Source organism: Pan troglodytes, chromosome 19 (genome assembly GCF_028858775.2).
Source record: "Pan troglodytes isolate AG18354 chromosome 19, NHGRI_mPanTro3-v2.0_pri, whole genome shotgun sequence".
Taxonomy (NCBI): Eukaryota; Metazoa; Chordata; class Mammalia; order Primates; family Hominidae; genus Pan; species Pan troglodytes.
This window is the reverse complement of record NC_072417.2, coordinates 39,291,863-39,318,084: the sequence shown is the minus strand read 5'-3', so window position 1 is coordinate 39,318,084 and position 26,222 is coordinate 39,291,863. Positions and strand designations below refer to the sequence as shown.

Here is a 26,222-nt window from a genome sequence, read left to right as displayed (position 1 = left end):
GGAAAAGAGACAGTGAACTTAAATTACAATGATAAATCAAAGATTGTTTTCAATATCCAATAAACTAGAAAATACACATTTCAAAAGAAGAAAAATGTATATACTAATAAATAGAAAATTCAAGTTATGCTATAAATGTTGTTTTGAAAAAAGTACATATATATAGCTGTTAATGCCATAACAATGCCAATATTTTTTCTTTTTTTTTTCTTTTTTTTTAACCTCTGAACTTTTTATTGGCCTCCTGCTCCCCAAAGGGTCCCCTGCTTCTGCTGGCTTAAGGTATCAGAACTTTGGCATCACTGGTCTCAGACACCACTTTGCCATCCAATATCCGGCAGGTGGTAGTCTTTTGGATGGTTTGCATGGAGTTGCTGCTGTCCAGGGCATCACCAAGATTGAAAGATTGAAGTCCTCACTGTCTTCCAGCAGGCGGTGGTAGGTGGCGATCTCAGCCTCCAGCTTGACCTTGATGTTCAGCAGGGCCTCATACTCCTGGGCCTAGTGCTGTCCCTCTGCCCGGGTCTGTGCCAGCTCTGATTCCAAGTGCAGCAGGATCCCGTTGAGCTGCTCCATCCGCAGGGTGTAACAGGCCTCCACCTCCCTCAGACTGTTCTCCAAGCTGGCCTTCAGATTGCTCATGGAGTCCAGGTCGATCTCCAAGGACTGGACTGTATGTCTCAGCTCCGTGAGCGTCATCTCAGCAGCTCCAACCTCGGCAGACTGCGTGGTGACAACTGCGGTGCTCTCCTCAATCTGCAGAGACCAGTACTTGCCCAGCTCCTCTAAGTTCTTCGGAGCCAGCTCGTCATATTGGGCCCAATGTCTGCCAAGATTTTGGCAAGGTCATGAGATTTGGGGGCATCTACCTCCACAGTCAACCCAGAGCTGGCAATCTGCGCTTATAGGCCCTTTACTTCCTCTTCATGGTTCTTCTTCATGAAGAGCAGCTTCTCCTTGAGAGCCTTGATCTCTGCTTCCAGCTGCAGCCAAGTGACATTGGTGTCATCAATGACCTTGTGGAGCCCACGGATGTCACTCTCCACAGACTGGCACATGGCCAGCTCTGTCTCATACTTGACCCTAAAGTCATCACCAGCAAGACAGGCATTGTCAATCTGCAGAACAATGTGGGCACTGTCCACAGTATTTGCAGAGATCTGAGCCCTCAGGTTCTCGATGGTCTTGAAGTCATGGCTCCAGTCTCTGACCTGGGGTCCCTTCTTCTCCAGGTGCTCCTGGCTCTCCAGCTTCCGGTTCTTGGTCTCCAGGCTCCTAACTCTGTCCAGGTAGGAGGCCAGGTGGTCGCTGAGGCTTTGCATGGTTTCCTTCTCATTCTAGATGACTCCCATTCCTGCCAGACCCCCGGCCATCATTGCGGGCAGGCCCCTGGACCCCATGCTGCCCTGGAAGCTGGTGAAGCAGGACATGGAGATCCGGGAACCAGAGCCCCTGATGCCTGCATAGACACTGGCCACACTGCTGACCAGCCGGGCACATAGCTGGGTGCCTGGACAGTGCCCAGGGACTGGTAGTTGGTGGAGAAGGTGGAGCAAGTGGTGAAGTTCATGCTGTCCGGGGAGGAGAGCAAGAGGACAGGACTCAGGTTTTGACGGCCAATTTTTTGTTAAAGCTGAAGGTAAATCTGTAGAAATAAATGTTCTACCTTTAGAAAATAAACATTTAAAGGTTGTCCAAATAAATACCTTACGCTAAATTTTCTGATACAGTTCTCTTTTCCTTTGAGATTGTTCTCACACATGGATTATAAATACCTAGTAAGAAGACTGCAGATTAATTCCCTATAGTAATGAGGTTTGTTTGTTTGTTTGTTTAGAAACAACAATATAGGCTAGGCACGGTGGCTCACACCTGTAATCCCAGCACTTTGGGAGGCCGAGGTAGACGGACATGAGGTCAGGAGTTTGAGACAAGCCTGTCCAATATGGTGAAACCCTGTCTCTACTGAAAAATACAAAAATTAGCAGGGCATGGTGGTGCATGCCTGTAGTCTCAGCTACTCAGAAGGTTGAGGCAGGAGAATTGCTTGAACCCGGGAGGCAGAGGTGGCAGTGAGCAGAGATCATGCCACTGCACTGCAGCCTGGGTGACAAAGTGAGACTCCGTCTCAAAAAAAAAAAAAAAGCACAAAGGAAGGAGAAGATTAGTATGTGAAACATGGAGAAGAGTTCGCTTAAGGCTTTCTGTAAGAATGAGTGGGCTAAACAATGTTGACATCCCCAAAACAGACCAAATATCAACACGAAAGGCCCAGGAAAGAATTCACAAACGTAAAGAGATATGATAAATATGGTCATTTTTGGCCGGGTGCGGTTGCCCACGCCTGTAATCCCAGCACTTTAGGAGGCTGAGGCGGGTGGATAATGAGGTCAGCAGATCGAGACCGTCCTGGCTAACACAGTGAAACCCTGTCTCTACTAAAAAAGAAAAATTACAAAAAATTAGCTGGGTGTGGTGGCACGTGTCTGTAGTCCCAGTTTCTCTGGAGGCTGAGGCAGGAGAATCGCTTGAACCCAGGAGGTGGAGGTTGCACTGAGCCGAGATTGTACCACTGCACTCCAGCCTGGGCGACAGAGCAAGATTCTGTCTCAAAAAAAAAAATACAATTTTCCTTATCCCTTTTGATAAGACAGTCAAAATGACCTCTTTCCATTTCTAATCATATAACAACGAGATTGTTGAGGAGGCAAAGTCCGATGAACAAAGAAGCTAAACTGTGCACAGAAGAAAGCATCCAAACTGCCTCTTGCCCCACAAAGAAGTGACAGCAGTGACACTGCCCCTTCCTAGGCCTTTGTGCCCACAGCGAACAAAGACAGTTGAGATTAAAACAAGGTGGGGGGCCTGGCGCAGTAGCACACGCCTGTAATCCTAGCACTTTGGGAGGCCGAAGCATGTGGATCACCTAAGGTCAGGAGTTCAAGACCAGCCTGGCCAATGTCATGAAACCCCATCTCTATTAAAAATACAAAAATTAGCCAGGCGTGGTGGTGGGCGCCTATATTCCCAGCTACTCTGGAGGCTGAGGCAGGAGAATCATTTGAATCCGGAAGGTGGAGATTGCAGTGAGTCGAGATCACACCATTGCACTCCAGCCTAGGCAACAAGAGTGAAACTATATCTCAAAAAAAAGAAGAACAAAGTGGGACACAGAACCAACAGCAGAGCTGCTTTTGAAGCTGTGAAAGAAGATGTGAGAGAACGGGAGGAATGGGCCTGGCAGGAGCCCAGCAGTCAGGTGGGAAGGCAGCCCCCATAGGTGGTATCCATATGACCAACTCAGAAAAAGGACCTTTCCATAGAACGAAAAAAAAACAAAAAAAAAATCCCATAATGCTTCTCAAAAGAAACCATGGTGTGGGAACTAATTAACATTGCTGTTCATTTTTGAATAATTCTCCTGAAAAGCCACAGTACTCAGCTCAGAAGAAATGGCCAATTCCAATTAAACATCTCTGAGCTTTCTTTCCTTTTTTTTTTTTTTTTTTTTTTTTTTTTGAGACAGAGTTTCACTCTTGTTGCCCAGGCTGGAGTGCAATGGTGCAATTTCTGTTGGGGTGATCAGACCCAACACCAGGCCATGGGGGCTACAAAGTCTGGCGGAGTCAAAGGAATGAGAAAAGAAAAGAGTGCATAAGGTGGGTCCAGGGGGCCAACGCTGGTATGGAGGCTGCGAAGGCCCTGAGCTCTAGGAGCCCACACTATTGGTGATCAAACAAAGATGCAGGTGGTGAGGATGTGTGGATGTGGGGGTAAACAGGTGAGGATGTGGGGGTAGAAAGGTAGCGGTGCATCAACCATAGCTGTGACAGTTTAGCATTTTCTTTGATGCATATAGAATATGCTGTGCTGCTTGAGATAATGGAGAACATGTTTACAAGCCTGGGAGAGCAACCAACAAGTCTATGCACATTCCAGAGGCCATGAAGGGTTTTATGCCCTGAGCCCTGGCTTCCATCCAAGCCATGACGGGTTTTATGGCCTGGGCTCAGATTTGTGGTGTGGCAGAGCAGCCTTCCACCCTTTGGCACAGAGCTTGGTGTTCCAAAGGCCATGAGGGGTTTTAGACCCTGGACCCCGGACATCTTCCAAGACGCTTTTATATCATGACAGACAAGCCAGTCCTGCCTCAGCTCTTCTACCAACATGTCTCCCTTTTCTTTTTTGCAAAACTGCCACAGCTATTATTGCTTGTTTTTAGTGGCAGCTTTCTCTCCAGAGGCAGCTTCCACATCTGCAGACGACATAAAGACAAACAACACAGATTAAAAGCACAATCATTATTGAAATCACAGAGCCTCCAAGTGTCTTGATCCATTTTAGTGGGTTAATAGCTGCTAATCTGTCTGCAGCTCCTTCAAGCACTTCAGTTCCTGGCATTAGTGACATATGTGCCTGAGAGGCTTGAAATACTTGTTCCTTCAATTTCACAATATCTAAAGATAAATTTCCAGTATGACCTTTTAAATGTCTCTTAACTTTTTCCCATGCATGCTCTGTTTTATTATACAGATGAGGAGTAATGTAAAAATCAGAGGTATTTCAATCACATTGCATTTGAATTTTACTTTTTAAACTTATAATACAATCTCCCATTCAAATCACTGTCTGATGGAGATCATTAATTTGGTTAACTATTTTTTTATTTCTTTGAGTTTGAGAGTTCCATAATTTTGTGGAATTCTTTGGCCACTTATTGACAAATTTAACAGTTTGTAGAGATGAATGTAGAGCCACACCAACTATTGCAGTAGTTGTAGTAACAGCAATGAGGCCAATTATAGCAACTATGAGAGCAACTATAAATTTTTTTGAATGGGATAAAAGTTTTTTAAAGGTTTTCAGTTACTATATGAATGGATGGAAATGCCTCCCACGGTTTATTTAAAGACATAGGGATCCAGACTGCTTCCCTGGCTTTATTAGGATAGTCTGATTTTTATTAAAAAGTTGAATTAATGCAGATAAACAAATGACATTTGGGGCATGAAATAAAGTGTGTATTTATATCAAGAGTAACATTTCCTATTGCTAGCACAAAAGGTGGCCGGACATAACTTTGAATCCAAAAAGTCCTGTTGGAAAGAAAAGAAAGAGCATTATTTATTTTTACCTCCCTCCCCGTTATACTTGTTATATTTACCCTCCCAAATTTTGATTGAACTTTGAGCCATAGCTAATTTCCATAATTCAGAATGTTCCTGTCCTATGGCAGGAGATATTATTTTTGGACTGGGGTGACAATGCCAGTAGCATTCCCTATGATAAGGACCTAACCTTTTGTCCAAATATATTGTGTATGATTTAATTGCCGATGGTTCCATCAGTTTGTTACATTTGTTCTACAAGAAGGCCTTCTGGTGCTATTTTTTTTAAAGATCCCCTTAGGGGACTAATTAATGATTCCATAGGAATTATTTTGTAGCACCTCAGCCTTACTTGCTATACAATCTTCCCAAGTTTAAGCATCCACACCTTTAAACTAAACTCTAAACTAAACACAAGCAAATCCTCTTCCCCATATAATTATCTGCCCTTTGATTAAGTTTAGTTAAAGGGCCAGGGAGGTTAGTATGTGCTCTTATATGAGTGATATAGAAAGGGGAATGCCTTTGTTGTACTGCTTGCTGTAAAGAATGAAATAAAAGATTAAGTTGGTCATTAGTCATACTTTGAATTAAGGCACGTTCAATATTTTGCATGGCTTGCACTACATAGCTGAATCAGAAACAATGTTTACTGGCTGTTTAAAAGTTTTTAACACTGTTATCACAGCCATAAGTTCAGGCCTTTGAACAGAAGCAAAGTTAGTTTGAAAAACTTGTTGTTGAGGTCCCACAAATGAGGTCTTTTTATTACTAGATCCATCAGTAAAAACAGTAATGGCCCCTTCAACAGGGGTTTTTTGAGTAATGGAAGGCAATATCCATGATGTTAATTTAAGAAATTGGAATATTTTGGATTTAGGATATTGATTATCAAGGACACCAATAAAACCTGCCAAATTAACTTACCATTCCTCGGAATTAATATAAGCCTGCTGAATTTGTTGTTTGTTTAATGGAACTATAATTTGATTTGGATCATATCCCATTAACTTTGTTTGCGCAGCCTTGCTTGTCTGACTAGTACAGCAACTTGATTTAAGTACAGAGTGAGCATTTTAGTTGTATGGTGAGGTAGAAAAAGCCACTTAACCAGATGATTTTGTTGAACAATAACACCTGTAGGTGAATGTTTAGTAGGAAAAACTAAAAACTGTAATGGCTGCATAGGGTCAATTTGAGACACTTGTGCCTGTTGAATTTTTTTCTTCAATTAGTTGAAGTTCTTCTAATGCTTATTTGGATAAAGAGCATTTACTGTTAAGATCAGAATCACCTCATAAGGTAGAAAAGAGGTGAGACATAGCACAAGTAGGAATGCCTGAAGTGGGGTAAATCCAGTTAATGTCTCCTAATAATTTTTGAAAATCATTTAGAGTTTTAAAATTATCTCTTCTAATTTAAACTTTTTGAGGCTTAATAGTATTTTGTTCTACTTTCATTTCTAAATATTGAAGGGAGTAGATGTTTGGATTTTATTGGGGTCTGTGATTAACCCTGCTTCAGTTACAGCCTTTTCTAACTGTAGCATAGTATTAATTCCTCCCTAGTTTCAGCTGCACATAAAATATCATCCATGTAATGGATAACATAACATTTTTTGAATTGTTCTCTAATGGCTTAATAGCTTTTCTGACATAAGTTTGACAAATACTCAGGCTATTTAACATGCCTTATGGTAATACTTTTCAATGGTATCTGTCTGCTGGTTCTTTGTTATTTATAGCGGGAACAGTAAAAGCAAATTTTTCATAATCTTGGGTAGCTAAAGAAATGGTAAAGAAGCAATCCTTTAAATCTATTACTATGAGAGGCCACTAATTAGGAATCATAGTTGGAGAGGGCAGTCCTGGTTGCAGTGTGTCTATGGGTTGAATTACAGCATTAACAGCCCTCAAATCTGTTAACATTCTCCATTTACCTGATTTTTTTTTTATAACAAACACAGGAGAGTTCCAAGGAGAGAAAGTAGGCTCTATATGTCCCTTATGTAATTGTTCCTGCATCAATTCTTTTAAAGCCTCTAGTTTTTCCTGTTTCAGTGGTCATTGCTCCACCCAAACCAGTTTGGCAGTTAATCAAACAACTGAAAGAAGGATATTTTCCCCTGTAACATTTATTCTTTTCCATGCCCGTAAGCATACAGTGCATAACTGAACAATGGGAACATTTTTCATTACTGCTTGATTGTCTAATCAGCCCCAATTAGGGCCCAATCCCATTAATTGTTCAAAGGAAACAGGCACAGGTGGCTGTGCTTGTGTGTTCTCTCTTGCCTGAGTTTGAGCTTCATCAGCCCACCAAGTTTTAAACTGCAAGTACTGGGACAGAGTGAGAACAGATTTTGTTAAAGTATCACAGTCATATGGTATTAATCTATTATCAAGAGCCACATTTTTTAGTAAAGTTTGTACAAAAGGAGAATTTGGCCCATATTGACTAACGGCTTGCTTAAATTCCTTTAACAACTTAAAAGGAAAAGTGGCCCAATTAGCTATATTTTGTCCTCCTTGTTGAGCTATAGTTAACTGGAAATTGCCATGTTTCTAGGTCTCCCTCAGCTCTAGCCTTTTGAATAGAATTTCGTATAGCATCACCAATTGTTCCCAGTTTTAATGTTGCCACTACAGGAGCAGTAAGTTTTACAGCTAATTCATCTTCTCACCCATTAAGGGGAGAGGGAGGAGGTGGCCATTCACTTAATTCAGCAGGTGGAATCAACGTGCTAGTAAAATACACCTTTTTCAGCTTCCTTTTCTTTTCTTTAATTTCCTCTGGTTCCTGTTCCTCACATTCAGAATCTGAAGTTAATTTTTTACACTTGTCGGCCTCTTCCTCATCTGAATCTGCCTCATGATCTGAAATGGCTCAAGAGCTGCCTTTATCAACACCCACACTGACCAAACAGAAACTGGAATTTTGGCTCCTTCTTTATGCACCTTTTAAAAATCTCTGCCAATTCTTTCCCATTCATCCAACTCCATTGTCCCTTGTTCTGGGAACCATGGGCAAAACTGCTCTACTGTACTAAAGAGTGTTAATAAATTCTGAGTACTAACTTTCACTCCCCCCTCCGTAATGAATGCCTTAAGAAATTTAAATGAGCAGAATGTTTACTTTCATTCTGTCCCATTGTCACCCTGGTTCTTCTGAGCACCCAGCTTACCCGCCAAGCTTCTTTTAGTCATCCTCAGGTGTCCTGTGACAATGTGTCCTCCGCTTCCACACACTCTAGCATTCCTTCACCAGGGTCTTCATAGCCCCACGTTGGGCACCAGAAATGTTGGGGTGATCAGACCCAACACCAGGCTGTGGGGGCTACAAAGTCCAGCGGAGTCAAAAGAATGAGAAAAGACAAGTTAAGAGTGCATAAGGTGGGTCCAGGGGGCCAACGCTGGTATGGAGGCTGTGAAGGCCCCAAGCTCCAGGAGCACACACTATCCATTGGTGATCAAACAAAGAAGCAGGTGGTGAGGAAGTGCGGATGTGGGGGTAAACAGGTGAGGGCATGAGGACGTTGGGGTAGAAAGGTAGCAGTGCATCAAGCATAGCTGTGATGGTTTAGCATTTTCTTTGACGCATATAGAATATGCTCTGCTGCTTGAGATAATGGAGAACATGTTTACAAGCCTGGGAGAGCAATCAACAAGTCTGTGCACATTCCAGAGGCCACAAGGGGTTTTATGCCCTGAGCCCTGGCTTCCATCCAAGCCATGAGGGGTTTCATGCCCTGGGCTCAGATCTGTGGTGTGGCAGGGCAGCCTTCCACCCTTTGGCACAGAGCTTGGTGTTCCAAAGGCCATGAGGGGTTTCAGACCCTGGACCCCAGACATCTTCCAAGACTCTTTTATATTATGACAGACAAGCCAGTCCTGCCTCAGCAACTCTACCCACAGATTTCAGCTCACTGAAACCTCCACCTCCCAGGTTCAAGCAATTCTCCAGCCTCAGCATCCCAAGTAGCTGGGATTACAGGCATGTGCCACCATGCCTGGCTAATTTTGTATTTTTAGTAAAGATGGGGTTTCACCATGTTGGCCGGGTTGGTTTCAAACCCCTGACCTCAAGTGATCCACTGCCTCGACCACCCAAAGTGCTGGGATTACAGGCATGAGCCACCTCACCTGGCCATCGCTGAGTTTTTATGGAGCACATTCCTCTAAGGGCTAGGTAATTAGATTAAGACAGATGGAGGAAGGTGCTTCCATTCCCACAGGGCCATGTCAGGTTGAGTGAAGGGGTAATGGGGGATAAGACTTGTGGGATTCCAAAGGGCACAATAAGGGAAATCAGTGACTTTGTCATAGGGTTTTTCTGTCCACCCTAACAACAAAACTCATTCCGTGCTGAATCATTAAGCCCCCAAGGCAGAGCACAATCAGGAAACCCAGCCCATTAGCATCGTGTCATTAGAGAAAGGACCCTGGTCTCCATGGTTGTTACTCACAATGCCCAGACTGCTTGTCTGCCATCTCCAGACATCCCATGCAAGACTGGATCTCGTGGACTTGCCTATCACAGGAAGAGGGAGGAAATGAGGGAGACGAGCAATCAACAGCGCTTCAGTCAGGAAAGACAATTTTCCTGATGCCAAGATGTAACTGATTTAAATTGACAGCATCACTGAACTGTAAAATTTGTATGTAGCACTTTAGGCCTCATATTTTGGCATCGTTTCTAATATCTTAACTACTACTAATAACACTGATAGGCAATATTATTATGGGTGCTTACTACATCAAGATACTCTGCCAAGTCAATAACCCTATGAGGAAAGTACCATTATTGTCCTCATTTTATAAATAAGATGACTAAAGCCCAGAAAGGTTATGTAACTTGTTCAAGGTCACACGGCAAGTGATAAACCTCGAACTGGACCCAGCCAATCCTAATTCTGTTCTATGACCCAATGTGCTAAGCACTGGCCTATACTATGAAAAGTCAAAGTGCAAGGGAGATATAATTCTTGTCCTTGAGAAACAACATGATTAGGAATGACAGGCTGGGCAGACATGAACAATCCCTGGGAAGATTACGAGAAAAGCAATACACATAAGTGTTAACAAACAGAAAGAGGGGCAGCTCTGCACAGTGCTGTCACTGACAAGCAGACAGAGGGGTGGGGCTGAGAAAGAAAAACCAGCTAAGTTTTGTGGATGGAGAGAGTTCTGAGTATCACTTTGAAGAAGGAAGACATCATTTGGTGAAGGAAGATAGAAGAAAATGATATGCAAAAAGGCATACATGAAATGTTATGTGGATTGCAAGCAGGGTGGGCTGCTTGAAAGAGAGTTGGGTCAGTGGGAGAGGAAGAGGAAGCAAATCGTTGGAGGAAACCATTCAGAGGAAGGCCTGAATGACAGGGACCTCCTGTTTGGTAAACACCTTTCCCTGGCAATATGAAGGAACTGCCGTCTCATTTGGAAATGCAACACTGTACCCTGGATCTGAGTAGCACTCTCTGGAGGCTTCCCAGGGCCTGGCCAATGTCACCCTCAAGACCCTTCCTTGTGGTCCTCCATGATCAGTCCTTGGGATACTGCTTATGCTGGCCCCACCATCCACCTCCTGGTACTCATGGTGGAGGTCTCCGCAAGTTAGAGCCCACATGAAGGGAGCCTGCTGGGCTCTCACATCATCTCCACCCCTGGAGGAAAGGTCAGCAACCACTCTACACCGTGAGCACTGCAAACCATGACCCCAAATTTACCAAAGCCAGTCAGGCACCCAACTTTGGCTTCAGCTTGTGCCTAGTCTTTTCCACAGCTTCCCTGTGGCCTCCAGGAATGCCCTAGGGCATCAGAAGAAGCTGGGCAAGCTGTCAAATGACTCCCTGGAGTGCTCCTAGGCAAGACCTGTGGCACTGAGAAGCAACTAGAAATCACTGCTAGAGTCTGAGACCAGACTGCTGCATCCGGAAGGTAAGTCCAGGATATTCTTGGAATGATGCAGGGGTGTGGAGGTATGGGGGCTGATGTAGGATGCAGCCTGAGGTAGCTGACATCTGATCAGGGCTACCATGGGAACAGGTGTAGGGGACTGGATGGTAACAGGGATGGAAAGGAGAATTAGGATTCTAACGAGGTCCCGAGGTAGGCTGTGAGGTAAATTTTCAATGGTGACTTAACAGAAAAATCAGAAAGTTGGTAACATTATCAACAGGAACAGTGACATAATAAAAATGGGGGAGGCAAAGAATGGCCAAGACCACTCTGAAGAAGGAGGAGGAGGAATGACGTGTCCCACCTGCTATTATGACTTATAAAGCAATAACAATGAAAACAATATGGAGGCAGTGCAGGTACAGACAGAAAAGGAAAGGCAAATCTTACGCCTGACCCAAGATGAAAGAAAGAGCTCAGACATAGCCCCACGTATTTGAGAGCTTTTGACAGAAGGGACTACAGGCCGGGTGTGGTGGCTCATGCCTGTAATCCCAGCACTTGGGGAGGCTGAGGCGGGCAGATCACAAGGTCAGGAGTTCGAGAGCAGCCTGACCAACATGGTGAAACCCCCATCTCTACTAAAAATACAAAAAATTAGCCAGGCGTGGTGGTGCGCACCTATAATCCCAGCCACTCGGGAGGCTGAGGCAGGAGAATCGCTTAAACCCCGGGGGCGGAGGTTGCAGTGAGCTGAGATCATGCCACTGCACTCCAGCCTAAGCAACAGAGTGAGACTCCATCTCAAAAAAAAAAAAAAAAGGACTACAATAAATGCCAACAGCTCTGGTTGTTATCCATACGGCAAAAAGACACCTCAGGTAACACACAAAAACAAACTCTAGCTCCCTTAAAACTTAAGTGGAAAAAGCAAAGATTTCAAACTTTCTGAAGAAAATACAGGCATGCAAAAATGACCTCAGGCTAAAGAAGGATAAAACCCAGGCCAGGCACAGTGGCTCACGCCTGTAATCCCAGCACTTTGGGAGGCCGAGGCGGGCGGATCACCTAAGGTCAGGAGTTTGAGGCCACCATGACTAACATGGTAAAATTCTGTCTCTACTCAAAATACAAAAATTAGCCAGGCATGGTGGTGCATGCCTATAATCCCAGCTACTTAGGAGGCTGAGGCAGGAGAATCACTTGAACCCGGGTGGCAGAGGTTGCAGTGAGCCAAGATGGTGCCACTGCACTCCAGCCTGGGCAACAGAGCGAGAATTTGTCTCAAAAAAAAAAAAAAAAAAGACAAAACCCAAAAACTACCCGCCCCCACAAAACCCACAAACCACAAAGGAAAAGACTGATACATCTGACTACATTTAAAAAAAAAAACTTCTGTACACCAAAGCCACAAAACAAACAAATAAATGAATAGCACAGACTGGAGGATCTCTGCAGCAGATAACAAAGGACTGATGTGCAGAAAATATATAAAGAATTGTTGCAAGTCAATAGGAAAAGTCAAACAGGAAGTTTTTTTTTTTGGTTTTTTGTTTTGTTTTGTTTTGTTTTTAATGGAAAAAAGGGCAAATGACAGCAAAGAAAACCCAAATGGTCAATCAATACACAAAATGACACTCAACCAGGAAAACACAAATGAGAAGCAATGAGATCACATTTATCCTGTCGAACTGACATATATTTTAAAGTTTGAGGACATAGGGAAACTGAAACTCTCATACTCAGCTGGTGGGATTATAAATTGGTAAAACGGCCGGTCGTGGTGGCTCACGTCTGTAATCCCAGCACTTTGGGAGGCTGAGGTGGGCGGATCACGAGGTCAGGAGATCGAGACCACCCTGGCTAACACGGTGAAACCCCGTCTCTACTAAAAATACAAAAAAATTAGCCGGGCGTGGTCGTGGGCACCTGTAGTCCCAGCTACTCTGGAGACTGAGACAGGAGAATGGCATGAACCCGGGAGGCGGAGCTTGCAGTGAGCCGAGATTGCGCCACTGCACTCCAGCCTGAGTGACAGAGTGAAACTCTGTCTCAAAAAAATAAATAAATAAATAAAAAATAAAAATAAATGGGTAAAACACTTTAAATGCTTTCTGCTTTTAAAGTTATTTCTACTAAATAGTAGAAATAACTATTCTACTAAATAGTAGAAATAACTATTCTACTAAATAGTAGAAATAACTATTCTACTAGTTATTTCTAAAATAACTAGTAGAATAAAGCATGTGTCCATTCTATGACCCAGTATTTTTAGTATTGAGGAGATGTACATGACATGGATGTTCATCAAAGCACTTTTGTACAGACCCATAATCCACTGACTTTTCCCATCCAATCTCTATTTGCTTTGAACCAATTAGAGAAGATGTAGCCCATAATGCAATTCCAATTACTACATTTCATGCTATGAAAAGATAAATGTGAAACAACAAAGCAAGTATGAATGGCATGATAGGAACTACTAATATGCCAAGTGGAAAATCTGTTTCAAACTCAACTGGGAATTCCAACAACACAACATGCTGGAAGTCAATACGAAACAGTCGAGGCCAGGCGTGGTGGCTCATGGCTGTAATCCTAGCACGTTGGGAGGCTGAGGTGGGTGGATCATTTGAGGTCAGGAGTTCGAGACCATCCTAGCCAACATACAGTGAAACCCCGTCTCGACTAAAAATACAAAATTAGCTGGGTGTGCTGGTGCAAGCCTGTAGTCCCAGCTACTTGGGAAGATGAGGCAGGAGAATCTCTTGAACCCGGGAGGCAAAGGTTGCAGTGAGCCTCGATCATGCCACTGTACTCCAGCCTGGGTGACAGAGCGAGACTCCATCTCTCAAAAAAAAAAAAAAAAAAAAAAAAGAAACAGGTGATGCACAAGCATGACTTGTTAGGAGTGTGGCCATTAGAAAAAAGAAGTCTTGCCGAGCACAGTGGCTCATGCCTGTAATCCCAGCACTTTGGGAGGCCAAGGCGGGTGAATCACCTGAGGTCAGGAGTTCATAACCAGCCTGACCAACATGGTGAAACCCTGTCTCCACTAAAAATATAAAAATTAGCCAGGCGTGGTGGCGTGTGCCTGTAATCCCAGCTACTTGGGAGGCTGAGGCAGGAGAATTGCTTGAACGCAAGAGACGGAGGTTGCAGTGAGCCGAGATCATGCTACTGCACTCCAGCCTGGGCAACAAGAGTGAGACTGTTTCAAAAATAAAAAAGAAAGAAAAAGAAAAAAGAAGTCTTACCCTCTCTAGCATGGGATAGACTACCCTCTCTAGCATGGGTGGGTAGTCTTACCCACCCATGGTGGGCTTGGGTGATAATATAACAAAGCAGAGAACTAGTAGCAAATAAGCCAGAGTCACTGTTGCTGTCTTAAAAAGGGTTTATAGAAGCTCTAGGAAGAATTTAAAAATGGAACTGCTTTTTAAAAGTTCATGAAACTATTCACCCCTCCTCAACATGTAATACACATCAACTTTGCATCCAGGTTGCCTCTTACCACTATGAGCATGAAACAGGGTTTGGGAGTTAAGAGATCTGGGTTGAAGGTCCAGTTCTACAACAAACAAGCTGGGGGACACTGAGCAAGTCATTTAACTCCTTGGTACTTCCCTCTCTTCAACTACAAAATAGGGATATTAATAATAACAATTATTTAAAGGATTATAAAACTAAATGAAATATGAAAATGCTGTGTAACCTATACAGCATCACGTAAGTTTGTTCTTACTTTACTTAAAAGTAGTGGCAACAATCTAGTCATTTCCACTTCACCCACTTTGCCTCTACATTTAGCTCATCAAAGGGCAAAACCTGTATAGGAAAAAAATGTTCTTGAGATAAGGTTCTTAAGCCCAGCTGCTCATCAAAATCACCCGAAGGGCTTGTTAAATGTAGAGCTTCTTAAGACAGAGTCTCACTTTCTAGCCCAGGCTGCAGTGCAGTGGTGCGATCTCGCCTCACTGCAACCTCCACCTCCTGGATTCAAGCAATTCTCTTGCCTCAGCCTCCACCGTAGCTGGGATTACAGGTGCCCACCACCACACCCAGCTAACTTTTGTATTTTTAGTACAGACGGGGTTTCACTGTATTGGTCAGGCTGTGCTCGAACTCCTGACCTCAAATGATCTGCCCGCCTTGGCCTCCCAAAGTGCTGGGATTATAGGCGTGAGCCACTGAGCCCAGCCCTAAATGTAGAGCTTCTTGTGCCCCAGACATACTGAGATTCTCTAGAGATAAGGTCCAGGACAGGGGACTGATTTTGGACTACATAGGGGACAAATGTGACCCCCTTTACCATTATGGGGATCTCAAAAATAGAAGCTTGGCTACTAGCTCCTCTATAAAGTTCATCTAAATGAAATATTTAAGTGTAAAATGTTTATTTTTTCATTTATTCATTCATTGTTCAGGTAAGTTCAGAAATTTTCAAATAACCTTAAAATGTTACACTGAGACTATAATCCTAGGTGTCAATAATCAGTCCTCTCTAAACGTAGCACAACTCACACCACTTGCTATTGTCTCACACTCAGACAATTTCAAATATGTATGCTACCACCAGGCCCCAGCTCCTACCTTCTTTGCTCCCTCCTTCTGAACAAAATGGGAGTTACAAGAAAATCCAGTGGGAGTTCTATCTACTGGTTTGAGAAGATTTAGTGAGAAAGGAAAAACTGGATTTTAAACTAATAAACTACATTTGAAAAGATATTACACTACATGAAAAGATATTACACTTTGTTCTCTTTTCCAGATGTTTAAGCACCATTACTTTGAATTTTGGTGGTAAATTTTAAATGAACTTTCTAAAGATTTTCTTTAATAAAATAGATTTCTTATAAAACACTTTTTACTTTGTATTCTTATTTTCAGGTTTCATCCCACGTTAAAATACCAATGCTTCTCATGGAAGAATAAAGAGATTCCACTAACTCACAGACACCTGTGCTCCACGTATCTATCAGCAAGTATAGCTGCACGTACAGAAAATAGTTTCTTGCTTCTTTATTCTCACAAGCTGAGACTTTTCACTTGTTAATCATTAAAAAAAAAATTGAAATTCTTTTTTTTGTTTTTTGAGACGGAGTTTCACTCTTCTTGCCCTGGATGGAGTGCAACTGTGCTATCTTGGCTCACTGCAACTTCCGCCTCCCATTCTCCTGCCTCAGCCTCCTGAGTAGCTGGGATTACAGGCATGCACCACCAGGCCCAGCTAATTTTGTACTGTAGAGACAGGGTGTCTCCATGTTGGTCAGGCTGGTTTTGAACTCCCAACCTCAGGTAATCCGCCTGCCTCAGCCTCCCAAAGTGCTGGGATTACAGGCATGAGCCAACGCACCTGGCCAACAAATTGAAATTCTAAGTTAAATTGCTCAGTTCTCTATTAAGCCTCCACTGTACCTTTAACTTCATAATTACAACAGTCATTATACTGTATTAAATTTGTTACATTTGTCTCCTTATTAGAAATAAGTCTCTGGAGAGCAGAAGGGCAGACGTTATATTTTACTCACTCTTAAAGACTTAGTACAGATCTGGCTTTTTTTTTTTTTTTTTTTTTTTTTTTTGGAGACAGAGTCTCGCACTGTTACCCAGATGGCTCACTGCAACCTCCACCTCCTGAGTTCAAGTGATTCTCATGCCTCAGCTTTCAAGTAGCTGGGATTACAGGCATGCACCAACATGCCTGGCTAATTTTTGTATTTTTAGGAGAGACAAGATTTCGCCATGTTGGCCAGGCTGGTAATCCGCCCACCTCAGCCTCTCAAAGTGCTGGGATTACAGTCGTGAGCCACGACGCCCAACCCAGATCTGGCACATTCTAAGCATGCAATAAACAAATGCAGAATACAAAACAAGAAAAGCAACAATAGAGAATACATAAATGCACAGTAATTACTATCCTTTAGGAATTTACAGTCTACTGAGGGTAAAAGACACACATCAACAAAAATTATACAAGAGAGAACATTTAAAATGCCACAGGAGAGAAATATAAAGTATAAGAAGAAATCAGGGAGGAAATTACAGTATAAGATATAAGTTACAGTATTTTCTTTTTCCCTGGACACCAATTTCCATCCCTAAATATTTGGCAAAAGTTCTTACCACTCAATTTTAACCTCAGGTTTCTAGTGAATTTATACTCATCATGAAAAATATATATTACGACTTCAAGTGCCCTAAGAAAATATATCATATTCAGAATTATCTCCACTTTTTCCGGCCCAGTATATTTCAATTCTGTAGCACTGGTATTCCTTACCACTATCATATCTCCCCAGGATAGAGAAGTGAACTAGCACCTACAGTTTAGGTACTTTAAGGCATATTGGTTAAAAGCATAGGTTTCAGTACCACGATTCTACCACTTATTTGCTATAAGACCTTGGGCAAATTATTGCTCAGAATGTCAATTTCCTCACCTATAAAATGGGAATGTCTACCTCAAAGAGGATTTAAATTAGATCATTCATGTGCAAGCACTCAGTAAACAATAAATGATAGCTGTTATAAAGGATTAACAATAAATCTAGTGAACAGGGGCTTGCTAGTCAAACACATGCATAAACTGACTATATAGTGTGCTTCATAGTTCACTTGTTTTATCAACCTTCATAGTTATACCTCCCTTTCCATTTCCAATGCTATTACTCTTTCAAGCCTTTATCTACACTCATACCCAGATAACTTTCTAAATGGTTTTCCATCTCCATCCTCAGACATACATTGACCAGACTATTATTTTATTTCCACCACAAATGCCAGGCTGGGGTAATGGAAAGAGCTTTAGATTTCAAATAAAAGAATTTGGGTTTGGGTTTCAGCAGTATCACTAAAACATTGTAGAATGCTAAAAATAAATTTCTCAACTGTATAATGAGTTTTAGATTAAATTATCTTCAATCTCTCTTTGTTGTTGTTGTTGTTTTTAAGAAAGGGTCTCTGTCACTCAGGCTGGAGTGCAGTGGCATTATCTCAACTCACTGCAGCCTTGACTTTCTGAACACAAGCGATCCTCCCACCTCAGTCCCCAAGGTAGCTGGGGACTACAGGCATACGCCACCATGCCCAGCTAACTTTTTTTTTTTTTTGTACTTTTAGTAGAGACAGGGTTTTGCCATGTTGCCCAGGCTGTTCTCAAACTCCTGAGCTCAAACGATCCACCCACCTTGGCCTCCCAAAGTGCTACGATTACAGGCGTGAGCCACCATGTCCAGCCTTCAGTATCTCTTCTTGCTATAAGTCTATACCTCTCTTCTGATCAAAAATTGCCTTTGGCTTACAAAATACAATTCTGCATTGGAGGAGCATTAAAGCCTTCCACATTCAGTGTGGCATGAGTTTTGGAGGCAGAAGGCCTAAGATCTTAATCCTGATTCTATAGTTTACTGGTTGCTTATCCTTGAACTTATTAAACTTCTCTACACAAAAGAGAAGTTTCTTACACAAAATGGGAATAACAGTAATTCTCTCAGGGGCCTATTATAAGATTTTAATGAGATATTTGTTAAGTGCTTAGCACATAGTAAACAATAAATAAGTATGAGATTTGTGCCTATTCTAATATTTCCCATTTCTGCCTTCCAGTTATAAAGGTGTGTGTGTGTGTGTGTGTGTGTGTGTTGAGACATGGTCTCACTCTGTCACCCAGGCTGGAGCACACTGACATGGACAGGGCTCCCTGCAGCCTCAACTTCCTGGCCTCAAGTGATCCTCCCACCTAAGCTGCCCAAGTAGCTAGGAACAAGGGTGCACACCACCACACCAGGCTAATTTTTTTTTTTTTTTTTGTAAAGACAGGGTCTCACTATTGTAGCCCAGGCTGGTCTCAAACTCCTGAGATCAAGAGATCTTCCCACCTCAGCCTCCCAATGTGTTGGGGATTATAGGCGTGAGCCACCGCGCCCAGCCTAGTTACAGTTTTTGTTTTGTTTTTGTTTTAAGATAGTCTTGCTCTGTCGCCCAGGCTGGAGTGCAATGGCACAATCTTGGCTCACTGCAACTTCTGCCTCCAGAGTTCAAGCCATTCTCCTGCCTCAGTCTCCCAAATATCTGGGATTACAGGCATGCGCCACCATGCCCAGCTAATTTTTGTATTTTTAGTAGAGACAGGGTTTCACCATGTTGCCAGGCTGGCCTCAAACTCCTGACCTCATGATCCACCTGCCTCGGCCTCCCAAAGTGTTGGGATTACAGGCGTGAGCCACCGCACCCAGCCTATAGCTTTTAAACTGTTCCTGGAGACCTAGAACTCTGCTTCAATCAAAATAACTGAGTGGGCCGGGTGTGGTGGCTCACACCTGTAATCCCAGCACTTTGGGAGGCTGAGGCGGGTGGATCACCTGAGGTCAGGAGTTCGAGACTAGCCTGGCCAACATGATGAAACCCTGTCTCTACTAAAAAATACAAAAATTAGCTAGGCGTGGTGGCTCATGCCTATAATCCCAGCTACTGGGGAGGCTGAGGCAGGAGAATCGCTTGAACCCAGGAGGCAGAGGTTGCAGTAAGCCAAGGTCACGCCATTGCACTCCAGCCTGGGTGACAAGAGTGAAGCTCGGTCTCAAAAAAACAAAAACAAAAACAAAAACAAAAACAAAAAAACCACTGTGTGGGTTTCCCTTCTCTTTCATATACTGAAGTTCAACATTAAAAAAAATTTTGAGGTGGTTTCTTCTGTTAAAGAATACATGAAATCCACTATGCCACAGACACAATCTGCTCCAATTAGCTATGCCTACTCTTTGTCAACTGCAATTACTGTGTATACATCAGTATCTCCTGTCTTTGATAATACCTATTCCTCTCTCCTCAGGACTTCTTTCTGAAGTCATCCCTAGTCACTCTTCTTTTGAACCCTTATAGCATTTTCTTTTTATTATTTAGAGACAAGGTCTTGCTCTGTTGCCCAGGCTGCAGTGCAGTGGCATAATCATAGCTCACGGTAACCTTCAAATCCTAGACACAAGCAATCTTTTTACCTCAGCCCCCCAAGTAGCTAGGACCATAGGTGTGCACTACCTTGCCTGGCTAATTTTTAGATGGGGTCTCACTATGTTGCCCAGGATCAAACTCCCAGGCTCAACTGATCCTTCTGCTTTAATCTTTTGAGTAGCTAGGACTACAGGCACATGCCACTGGAACTGCAACTTCTTTTCTGATTATTATTTTTTCTTGACTTAACTCACATTTAAGGTCTTTTAATTTATCCTTTAAATGTGATGATCTCTGTACTAGGAAACGAGTAGTCCCTTTATATACAGCATGCAAGTTCCCCATTCTCATTCCCTCTCCTCTCCTGCAATCCCTTTCATCCTCATATTTATTTTAATTTTTGTAGAGACAGGCTCTCGCTATATTGCCTAGGCTACTCTTGAACTCCTGTCCTCAAGCAATCCTCCTGCTTTGGTCCCCCACAGTGCTGGGACTGCAGGTGTGAGCCACCACGTCCGGCCCTTTCCTTTTCTATTTTATCCCTAAAACCTAACCTCTTACTGTTGACAGCCAATTCTGACTAATCTTGTTTATTATCTGGGCCTCTTTTCTATTGTTTATATTTATTCCATTAAACAGGTCAAAGACTCTATAGAGCCCATACCTTATTAAATCTGGTTTGTAAATAACTAAAATTATGCTTGCCTTTGGCAACTGAATAAAGACTCCAAGGCCCATTTAATTAGCAAAAAACAGAGATTACAGCTATATGCTCCTTCAGCTACGCCAGCTGTCTGTATAACTCAGCCTTTCTGACAATCCATACCTTGCTTTGTGATTTGGGGGAGCTGCATGTTTGCTATCCTACCACCTACCTATTCCTATTTTCAGTATCAGCTTTTCCTGAGAAGGGAAAAGGTATGAATATTGATTTCAAAGTCAGGCTTATGTTTGAATGGCAGAGACTCAGTAGCTGTATAAACTTTCCAAAACTTTCAATTTATAAAATGAGCATACTAATATCTATTTCATTAAATGAGACAATGCAAAACATCTAGACTCTAGATCAATATTTGGCACATAATAAATATTAAGCATTATTTCCTTTTTACAAAGGAAAATATGAATTGAAAAGGAAAAGTAAGGCCAGGCCCGGTGGCTCACGCCTGTAATCCCAGCACTTTGGGAGGCCAAGGCGGGCCAATCACTTGAGGTCAGGAGTTCAAGACCAGCCTGGCAACATGGTGAAACCCTATCTCTACCAAAAATATAATAAATTAGCTGGGTGTGCTGGTGTGTGCTTGTAATCCCAGCTACTTGGGAGACTGAGCCAGGAGAATCACTTGAATCTGGGAGGCAGAGGTTGCAGTGAGCCGAGATGATGCCACAGCACTCCAGCCTGGGCAACAAGAGTGAAACTCCATCTCATAAAAAAATAAAGAAAGAAAAGGAAAAGGAAGATACAAAGACAACTTAGCTTCTGCAAAGTCTATTCAGAAAAATGTATCTATGTCACTATAATATTAATAAAAATATTTTCTCAAAGAATGATGTTTCTTAAGAAATTAGTAAAATATTGATACTGATTGATTGAGACAGGTCTTGCATAATTTATTTATAAAGACAGGTCTAGCTCTGTTGCCCAGGCTGGAATGCAGGAAGTGCAGTGGCCCATCACAGCTCACTACAACCTCCAGTACCAGGGCTCAAGCAATTCTCTCCCCTCAGCCTCCCAAGTAGCTAAGACTACAGGCATGCGCCATCGGGCTTGGCTAATTTTTCTATTTCTGTTGAGACAGGGTCTTGTTATGTTGTCCAGGCTGGTCTTGAATTCCAGGCCTCAAGTTACCCTCCTGCCTCAGCCTCCCAAAGTGCTGGGATTACAAGTGTGAGCCACCACACCAGGTCAGAAGTTAGTGCAATATTAATTAGCATTCTAATTTAACCATAAGGCCTAAATTGTAACATTACATGTTTCTATTCTATTGTATTGAATTCAAATCTAGTTTTCTGCCTGTAATCCTAGCACTTTGCAAGGCTGAGGTGGGAATATTGTGTGAGGCCAGGAGCCTGGGCAACATAGCAAGACCTCATTTCTAGTGGAAAAAAATCTAATTTTCATTTAGTCATAAAATGTAGACTAAATATTGTTGAGACTTACCTAATGCAGGCCTTACTCTACTGTAGTCACCATTTATTTCCTAACTGAAACAACACTGGGAAGGAGGTATACATAAGCAAAACCGAAGAAATGCCCCAACCCTACTCTGCTTTCACTCTGCCCACTCTAGGTCTTTTCTAAAACAATTATATTTTTTGAATAGTAATACAAGTACATGATATCAAATTTTTTAAATACAGGAAAATGCAACTCAGTTTCCCTTCAGAGAGTCTATCTTTACACAAATTTTTATCTTCATCATCAAGCAAATACAAACATAAATTTACAGGCACACTCCTGTATACCCACAGAATGCACCATTTTAATATTTCACAATAAAATGCCTCAGTTTTACTATCCAAGCTATAGAGAATGTTCATCTCTCTTAACACATTTTTTCAGCTAATGATTTTATAAAGTAAAATTTTTACATTTATTTATTTCAATCCCAAAACATAATACAATGTTCTTAAAAAGATGTGTGAGATGTCTGGAGATATATTCCAAATAAAACTAACAAAACTTTGAAAAATCTGCTTCAATATCAACAAAAGGAATGTACGTGTTATTACACAGGAAGCAACTGTGTGTTATATGAATTATTTAGTAACCAGGAAGAAATGCTTAAGAATTTTATATCCTAAAAATTTTGTTAATTGCATGAATATGGCCAGGCGCAGTGGCTCACGCCTGTAATCACAGCACTTTGGGAGGCTGAGGTGGGCGGATCATGAGGTCAGCAGTTCAAGACCAGCCTGACCAACATGGTGAAACCCCGTCTCAACTAAAAATATAAAAATTAGCCAGGCGTGGTGGTGGGTGCCTGTAGTCCCAGCTACTCAGGAGGCTGAGGCAGGAGAATTGCTTGAACCCGGGAGGCAGAGGTTGCTGTGAACCAAGATCGCGCCATTGTACTCCAGCCTGGGCGACAGAGCAAGACTCCATCTAAAAAAAAAAAAAAAATTGCACGACTAGCCCAGGCATGGTGGATCACACCTGTAATCCCAGCACTGTGGGAATCCAAGGTGGGAGGATCGCGTGAGCCCACGAATTTGAGACCAGCCTGGGCAACATAGTGAAACCTTGTCTCTATAAAAAGTTTCTTAAAAATTAGCCAGGCATAGTGGTGTGCACCTGTAGTCCCCACTACTCAGGAGCCTAAGGCAGAAGGATCACTAGAGCCCAGGAGATCAAGGCTGCAGTGAGCTATGATTATGCTACTGCACTCCAGTCTGGGCAACAAAGCAACGGTCTCAAAAAAAAAAAATTGCTGGATTCAAGAATACCTCCATTTTAATTTTTAAGTAATCTAAATTGTTCTCTGTAGTGGCTTTCACCAATTTCTATTCTCATGGCTATGATGTAAGTACCTATTTTCCCATAATCTTACCAAGCTAACATTTCATAGTTTAATATGCACATCTCTTACTATGAGAATGGTTGAGAATATTTTCATATATTTGAAGGCCATCTGCGGCCAGGCATGGTGGCTCACGCCTGTAATCCCAGTACTTTGGGAGGCCAAGGTGGGTGGATCACCTGAGGTCAGGAGTTCAAGACCAGCTTGGCCAACATGGTGAAACCCCATCTCTACTAAAAATACAAAAAAATTAGCCAGGTGTGGTGGCTCTCTCCTGTAATCCCAGCTACTCACAAGGCTGAGGCAGGAGAATCACTTGAACCTGAGAACTGGAGGTTGCAGTGAGCTGAGATTGCACCATTGCACTCCAGCCTGGGCGACAGCGCAAGACTCCATCTCAAAAAAATAAATAATAAAAAGTAAAGGCCATCTGTATTGCCTTTCTGTACACAGTGTTCATACCATTTCCCCTTTTCTATTATATTTAGGTATTTCTTAAACTGATAAATCCCTGAAGCAAAGTTGTTCTTTGCCTATAATGAGATATTACAGATATTTTCCCCAGTCTATTTGTTTGTTGACTTTGTTATGATGAAATATAACCAAATTTATCCTTTCCTTTTTTGAGGCAGGCTTGCTGTGTTGCTCAGGCTGGAGTACAGTGGTGGGATCATAGCTCACTGCAACTTCAAACTCCTGGAGTCAAGCGATCCTCTCACCTCAGCCTTCCAAATAGCTAGGAATACAGGTGCATGCCACCATACCCGGCTAATCTGTTTTTTTTTTTAATTTTTGTAGAGACGAGGTCTTATTGTTGCCCAAGCTGGCCTTGAACTCATGGCCTCAAGTGATCCACCACCTTGGCTTCCCAAAGTCCTGGGATTACAAGTGTGAGCCACTGTGACTGGCCTTATCCTTTTCTTAACCCATTTATGCCTGAGGTTGCAATTTTTTAAATTTTTGCAATCAGACCTTGGCAATGACCTTGAACAGTAGGACACGAATAACTCCCAGATGCTTAGCATTCCAATAATGGAATACTAGGCGTATTTGTCCATGTCTTATGGCTTCTAAGTTTTGGGTTAAGCTTAGAAAAGTTTTTCTTATTCAAATATTATTTTTAAGATAATTCTACCATTGTTCATCCTAATAATTTTATGATTTCATTTTTTACATTTAAAGCTTTTATTCATCTGGAATCTATTTGGGGTAAGGAACGACAATGGGGATCCAGTTATTTAAATTCTGGGTTGTTATTCAGTTGTCCCAACACCACTACTGAGTAACTGAAGCTCTTTTTAGATGATTTTTTAGAAGTTAGACTCAGAAGTAGAGATGACTAGTGAGCTCAGAATTAGTGAAACCAACACCAAAATTAGGAATTTAGGGGTCCTAAAACACATATAACATTAAAAGCACAGATCCTGAAGTCCAACATCTATCACATAGAAAGCATATTAACTAGTACTGTTGTTAGACTTGGAAGACCTAAGGATGGATTATCTCTAATTCAGTTAAAATAACTATGTACTATACAATAGGTATTAATAATAAGCATTTATATGGCACTTTTACAGTTTGTATAATGTGAGTTCACTTACTTTGTCTTCATAACTACTCTTTAAGAAGATGGGCAGAGATTTTAATTTCCATTTATTGCTGAGGAAAATAATTCAGTGGTGGTACCTTGTCCCTTTACTTATAGGAATTGGTAGTGCCAAACTCAAACCCAGATCTCATATTTCCAAATATTAGCACTCTGCTTTTATATCCTGCACCAAGTACTTTTATGCAAAAATTAATGAGACTTCCTACTCACAAGGAGGTTGAAACGATTTTTCAATTAAATATTCAGACCAAGCACATACTTAATTCTAAGCATGAAAGGAGTACACAGAAGTAGAAAACATCCTTGGCTTTAAGGAAACTTCAAAGGTCTACAGCAGTTTAAACAAATAAGGCTTGGGAGACTGGAAAATAAACCTGAAGGTCAGGAACCATCTTATCTACTCTCTCCTTGTCATACAGTATTTACAGCTGGTATAACTAGAATGTAGTGTTAGGTCAGTAAATATTTGTTGGTTGTCTAAATGTACTGATCGAAACTTCTAGACAGGGTGAGATATGAAATAATATCAGATCCCACTTATTTTTCCCATGGGCTAAACTTTTGTCTGTGACCAAAGACTCAGCCAAATCATCAAACAGTTCTTAGACAATGTAAGTCTACACCTACTGGGCTACACCTACTGACTAAATGTATTTCACAGAAAAATAAAAATTTTGAACTACATTTCATTTCAAAACTGCCAAAAGGTTATAAAACAATTTCCAGAACTGAATCTAGTCCAACTGCTACAAAATACAACTATCATTCACTCTTGCTTTACTCTGAATTAAACACATCTTCTGCTTCTACAATAAATAATTGTTCATAATATTTCTCATCAGTTGTGCTTTCTTTGTGTTGTTTCCTTCAGATATCTTGTCAATATATATTTTCTGCAGGTCTTTTATTTTTTAATACTAACAATCACTTATCTGCCACATATGATAATTTTTTTAAAACTTCTGAAATATTTTAGCAAATACTAAGGGAGAACAAAACATGAATATGAAAATAGAAGTACAAAAATAAACTCAGTTTACAAAGTTCAATTTGTATCCTGCCACAGATAACTTCACTTCAGAGTCTGCACGCCCTATTCTCCCATCTATCCAGTGACAAGATATTGGCATTG

At 41.8% G+C, this 26,222-nt stretch overlaps 1 pseudogene; it reads right to left on the bottom strand.

Moving 5' to 3' along the window:
- Positions 1-210: 210 nt before the first annotated feature.
- The window catches only part of LOC737673 (keratin, type I cytoskeletal 18-like), a 39,297-nt pseudogene continuing 13,285 nt past the window's right edge, over positions 211-26,222 (bottom strand).